The sequence below is a fragment of the Panulirus ornatus genome, chromosome 10 (genome assembly GCF_036320965.1).
Source record: "Panulirus ornatus isolate Po-2019 chromosome 10, ASM3632096v1, whole genome shotgun sequence".
Classification (NCBI taxonomy): domain Eukaryota; kingdom Metazoa; phylum Arthropoda; class Malacostraca; order Decapoda; family Palinuridae; genus Panulirus; species Panulirus ornatus.
The window spans coordinates 48,660,020-48,666,408 of record NC_092233.1 but is presented as its reverse complement, the minus strand read 5'-3'; the positions used below and the strand labels follow the sequence as shown (position 1 = coordinate 48,666,408).

The 6,389-nt window shown below is 36.2% G+C and overlaps 1 protein-coding gene across 1 annotated transcript in view; it reads right to left on the bottom strand.

The window, feature by feature from the left end:
• Nucleotides 1-252: 252 nt before the first annotated feature.
• LOC139750937 (uncharacterized) overlaps nucleotides 253-6,389 on the bottom strand; it is a 51,283-nt gene continuing 45,146 nt past the window's right edge. Inside the window, exon 4 of the mRNA XM_071665856.1 lies at nucleotides 253-6,022. The gene's annotated coding sequence lies outside the window, so the exon portion shown is untranslated. The remainder of the gene's footprint in view (nucleotides 6,023-6,389) is intronic.

The window sequence follows — 6,389 nt, the reverse complement described above, 5'->3', positions numbered from 1 at the left end:
CTACACTTCTATTTAGTTACATATGTTATTTATAGATGATATGGAGGTGTGGGTATTACTTCCCTTAGTGTTTCCTCTACAAAAAACATTTTCTGCTTAATAAACCAGTTAAAGTTAAGATCTAGACATATTTACTTGTCCCAATAAATCACTCCTGACACCGTATGGTTCTCCAATTTTCACACACACCAGTAACTCTGCCAAAAATATTGTTAAAGAGCTCCATTGAGGGGTAATAAAGAGAGAGTAATATTTGATCAATGGCATTTTATCTCAGATTAAGTCAATAAGTTACAGTCTTAATTCATGTACATTACTCCTATACCCATTGAATTAAAAAGGAGCTATAAACTGTACAAAAAATTCCAAATTTTACATGATATATATTTAGAATTTCACTTAACTTTATACAACATTAAGTGAAAGAGGTAGTTAAGTTTGGACATGTCTGAAGAACATTTCTCATTCATTGACAAACAGCACTACATAGGACAATTATTTACACAAATTTCTGTTCCTTATCATACATCTATAATAAATACCTGCAAAACTGTATGATGATTAAGAGGACAGATTTCTATTACTGATATAATCCTTTATTCCAGCATCTAAGCTGATATAAAATCCTGCAAACATCAAGAGACTGTACTTAATTCCACCATCTAAGTTCATAAACAACTTCAGCAACATTATGAGACTGTATAGTACAATGAGACTGTATAGTACAAAGTACCCTGTATCATCAGGTTCCTTTGGCATTGAAGTGTGAATTTCATGGTTACATATGATTAAAGTCTAAATTGAAGAGGCAACCCTTATATCATACTAAAATCATATACTTTTATTGAATGCCATGATATCATAAGAAAATGAGAATATTGCATCAATGTTTCCCCATCACACACAACCATTCAACAGTCTTTACAAATTTTTCCTTGTAATGTACACAGTATGTATTCATTTGATTAACTTTTTGTTTTATATACAAAGGAATTGACTTGCTTTTACATTTTGTTGAAGGTATTCTTTAAAACAAGAATTGGGATTCCTGCAAAGAGAAAGGCCATTATTTTGTACATGAGGAATAAACAGTTTTACACTGACCATCCTACAACCCAACTGATTACTTGAGCAAATATTGCAAGATATTTTCATATATGTGCAATACTCTTTAACAGGTATTCCTTGTTTATTTGTATCTCATGCACACATTCATGTTGCCTGAATCTGTAAAAAAAGGATATTTGTAATGTAATGTAAAAGGATATTTGTAATGAACCAATGGAAAATGATACAAAGAAATGAAGTGTCTGCATATAATCAACTATTTCTGCTTTTTGCTGTTGCTGAGCAAATCCTCCTTAAGTATCACATCTTCCTTTTTAATAGTCGCTTAAGTAAAAATAGAAAGACCCATCACTAAGAAGGAATATTCAGTATGGTAATACACATCTAGACAAAAGTAACATGCCCATAAAATAGTGATAAACATAAAGAGAGATAGTCCTATGTACAAAGTTTTCCTTATAACAGTTATCATATAATTGACTCTATTCCCTCAAGCTAAGTCTGCTGAACCTAATTCTATGTAAGTTACCGTGACTAATAACTGTACTAAGTCACTCATATTTCATGTCATCTTGCAAAAGTTTCAGGGTACCAACTTCTTAGGTGCGAAATGTTAGCCGAGTAACAATACCATTAAAAAACGTGTGCTCTCAGCATAGAAACTACCATCATGAAATGTGTGCTCTCTCTCAGCATACATACCAACTACCTCTGCCTACCCAGTCCAAGTAAAATTGTCTTATGAGTTGAGATCACAGAGAGCTGTCACTACAGCTCATGTTAGCCTTGTGCATCTACCAAAAGCTTCCTTAGCACAAGCTTGTCATGATTTACAAGGCAATTCTGAGGTAAGAGAACATAAAAGAATTTGAACTGTTTATGTCAATAAAGTTACACTGTACAAAGATAAGCAGGTGCATGAAGAATAATGACAAGAAATTTTAGACTAATTTCATATCCCAAAGAGAGTATCTTAACCAAACTCATAAAAAAGATATAATATATACATATCAAACAATCACTAAAAAAGTTCTGGTCCTGCTCTCATGAAGGGTTTATAAAAAATATTAGTCCATTAAAGTGTTATATATACTGTCAAATAAAGCTCCATTCTGTGCTGCATTTAAAATACACTTAGTGAATTAACGAATACTCTTAAAGATTATTTACTGACACAATTGGCAAGATAACATAACAAATATTGCCAATGAGAAAGTTGCTGGCTTTCAAAATAAAGTAGAGCATGACAAACTTGAGGCCAATGCCTATTGCTCTAGAAACAATCAAGGTATCACCTATCATCCTCTATTTCAAGCATTGCCAAATTGTTACTCTTACCACTGTTGGGTTAAATCATACCTGTTTCATGTCTAGTAGAAAACTAATAGATACTTCAAATGCTAATGCTGCACAGCATCTTTACATGCAAATGCATGACAAGAATTTCGATGATCAAAGTATTTACAGATTCTAAATATCACATTCTGAATTAGAACATGGAAAAGGCACAAAAGTAAAAAAACATTAATGAGTCTGAGCAGCTATAGCAGTCTTATCTAATGTCAATGGACAAACAAATAAATATTCACCATGGGTCAGATTCGAATCATGTGGTGTTTACACATTTGTTTGTTCATCAACATAGTTTTCACATCACTGGAGCCACAATATATTAAATTCTATGCTAGATGAGGTTGGGACACATATAAGAAAATCACCAGAATTCTGGTGTGTGTCTTTAGCTTCCGAGGGGTTCAGGTAGCCAGGTGTCCTGTCCAGGGTTCAAATCCAACCATTGGTGTACATAAGTCTGATTTAAAGTGCTTATAATAAAGAACTTTGTATACAGGTTATTCTCCTTGTGGTTATGCATCAACTGCATTATAATTAAACAGGCAAATAATTTCTTTATAACAACAATCGTTATGTGTCTAACATTTGTAAAAATGTAGAAACACATTAATCCACTGACTGGTGATGTGCCATACATGGCACAGGATATCTCTGGGAGTTAACTCTAAATGTACTATATATTGTCTGGCCATTTAAAAATCCTAGCTGATGAAGTATGCAAGTGTAAGGTGCACCAGTGAGTGGTAGGTGAAGTATGCCAGTGTAAACTGCACCAGTGTGTGGTAGGTGAAGTATGCCAGTGTAAGGTGCACCAGTAAGTGGTAGGTGAAGTATGCCAGTGTAAAGTGCACAAGTGTGTGGTAGGTGAAGTATGCCAGTGTAAGGTGCATCAGTGTGTAGTAGGTGAAGTATGCCAGTGTAAGGTGCACCAGTGTGTTGTAGGTGAAGTATGTCAGTGTAAGGTGCACCAGTGAGTGGTAGGTGAAGTATGCCATTGTAATGTGCACTGGTGTGTGGTAGGTGAAGTATGCCAATGTAAGGTGCACTAGTGAGTGGTAGGTGAATTCTGCCAATGTAAGTTACACCAGTGTGTGGTAGGTGAGGTATGCGTATAAGGTGCACCAGTGTGTGGTAGGTGAAGTATGTCAGTGTAAGGTATACCAGAGTGTGGTAGGTGAAGTATGCCAGTATAAGGTGCACCTGTGTGTAGTAGGTGAAGTATGCCAGTGTAAGGTGCACCAATGTGTGGTAGGTGAAGTATGCCAGTGTAAGGTGCACAGTGTGTGGTGGTGAAGTATGCCAGTGTAAGGTGCACCAGTGTGTGGTAGGTGAAGTATGCCAATGTAAGATGCACAAGTGTGTGGTAGGTGAAGTATGCCAGTGTAAGGTACACCAGTGTGTGGTAGATGAGGTATGCCAGTGTAAGGTGCACTAGTGTGTGGAAGGTGAGGTGTGCCAGTGTAAGGTATACCAGAGAGTGGTAGGTGAAGTATGCCAGTGTATGGTAAACCAGGGTGTGGTAGGTGAAGTATGCCTGTATAAGGTGCACCTGTGTGTAGTAGGTGATGTATGCCAGTGTAAGGTACACCAGTGTGTGGTAGATGAAATATGCCAGTGTAAGGTGCACAGTGTGTGGTAGGTGAAATATGCCAGTGTAAGGTGCATCAGTGTGTGGTAGGTGAAGAATGCCAGTGTTAAGTGCAACAGTATGTGGTAAGTGAGGTATGCCAGGGTAAGGTGCATCAGTGTGGGGTAGGTGAAGTACGCCAGTGTAAGGTGCATCAGTGTGTGGTAGGTGAAGTATGCCAGTGTAAGGTGCACCTGTGTATGGTAGGTGAAGTATGCCAGTAAAGGTGCACCAGTGTATGGTAGGTGAGGTATGTCTGTGTAAGGTGCACCAGTGTGTGGTAGGTAAAGTATGCCAGTGTAAGGTGCACCAGTGTGTGGTTGGTAAAGCAACTACAGGAAACTCATATAATGTTTCCATACACTTCACCCAAATTTTTCAACTCATTTGGTCAGCAATCACCAAAATATGAAGTGAAAAGTACATAATTTTTGTCCTGCCAGGCAGCAGAAAAAATGTATATAGATAATGCTAAGATTTATATGAAAAAAATGTACATAAATGTATAAACATATAAAGCATCACTGAGAATTATAACATGATTACACAGTATGATGTGCGAGTATTGCACTGTTAGGAGTGATGCGCTGTACGCCTGACAGCTTTGCAACCTGACTATTTCTATATCCAATAATCATGCCAAGTTTTATTGATATGTATATAAATCATTCCGGAAAAAACCTTTCTTGAATGGGAAGACAAAAATTGTAGAACTTTTCTTGAAGTCTGTGAAAATTGCCACACTATGGACACATCAAATGTCTAGAGCAGTCACAGTCAACTAGTTAATGACTGGATTCCTGATAAATCACTTGAAAGGAAATCAAAGCCTCAGAAGTTCACTATTTCCTCTTACAGTAACACGGTATATGATTCCTTGCCTTTATATTATTTCTCCAAAGATAAATGAAATCTTTTATCTTGTGAAATCCACATGAACTGTAAAAATTTGTCTATGTCCATGCTTAATCTTTTATGCCATAAAATCAAATGGACTCCATTCTAAGTGTGGTTTTTATGGCAGATGGACATAAGAATCTACAAGAATACAAGAACCCCTGTACAACAGAGCCTTCCTGAGCAAGACCATTACATCAGCTACAGTTCTTACTGTACAATATAACTTAAAAACATTTCATATTACTGTATGTGCTTTTATGGAAACATCAAATTAATATTTCTGTCATCGTAATACCATGCAAAGAAAACTTTAGGCTGAGACAATAATTCTAGGTGCCATACATGACATGAGGCCAGAGCTGATATTCACGCTACCATTGTTGATAATAATATGATACATTATCATGTACAAGAAGATCCTGGACTTAATAACTCTTGGTGAACTTCTTAGTTAAAAGTTTATCATTCTTGATGCATTTGATGAGGCTGGAATGAATGATCTTTAGGGCACTTGCTGAGGTTGAAGTTCAGAGTGAAAACTGAGGTTATGCAGTATGTGATAATCCTTGGTGTACTGACTATGACAAGTTGATATTTCTTGTGTCCAAAGTGGATTACAGTGGTTGGTTTGTCAAGATTTAGGCCTATTGACTCCCAGGGTTATTAGGCTACCAACATCAAATGCAAAAGAAATGAACACCAAAATCTCCTTCATCTGTACCACATAGTTCTAAGACCATACACAATCTCACTGTATACACGGCCCTTGAGAATGCTGATAATTCTTCACACATTTGAACAAAGCTACTTATTAGAAATGGCAAATATTACTTCCTCCACATCTTTTTGAAAAACCATCTGAGGTTTTCACGTTTAATTCTGAAGATTCACATTAATAACCTGAGGTAAATATTCAAAAACTCTATCTGAATCCCAAATCAGATGCTGCTGTAAATTATGTTCATCCCTAAGGAATCTTTTCATTTCACGCATGATGACAGTCCATAATATGGGTCCCATAATGATCTGAATTCTGGATCCTTGTCTCAAAGATGAACATTCCACGCTGTAGAACTGAAAGGTGAATAATTCACATGAGTTCATAACATTCATAATCACAACACACCAGTATTTACTAGTGAAAATGAAGAAATATTAAAATAATATAATCCCTGCAAAAAAATAATATTTCATTACAAATACAACCTAGGTAAAAATATTCAGTCACATGCATAATCACAAAATCTAACAAATGCTTTATACATCATATAAGATGTCACTTTATTTCTTTTTTATTGTGAACAATATGGCATGGACAAAACATGCCCTATCAGGGCCACTTTAGATGATAAAAAAGTTGGGTCAGGAAACGGGGATGACTGTGTTGCTGATACGTTAGCTAGGATTTTCACGTGTGTATGGATCTTGGTGATCTGCCTGA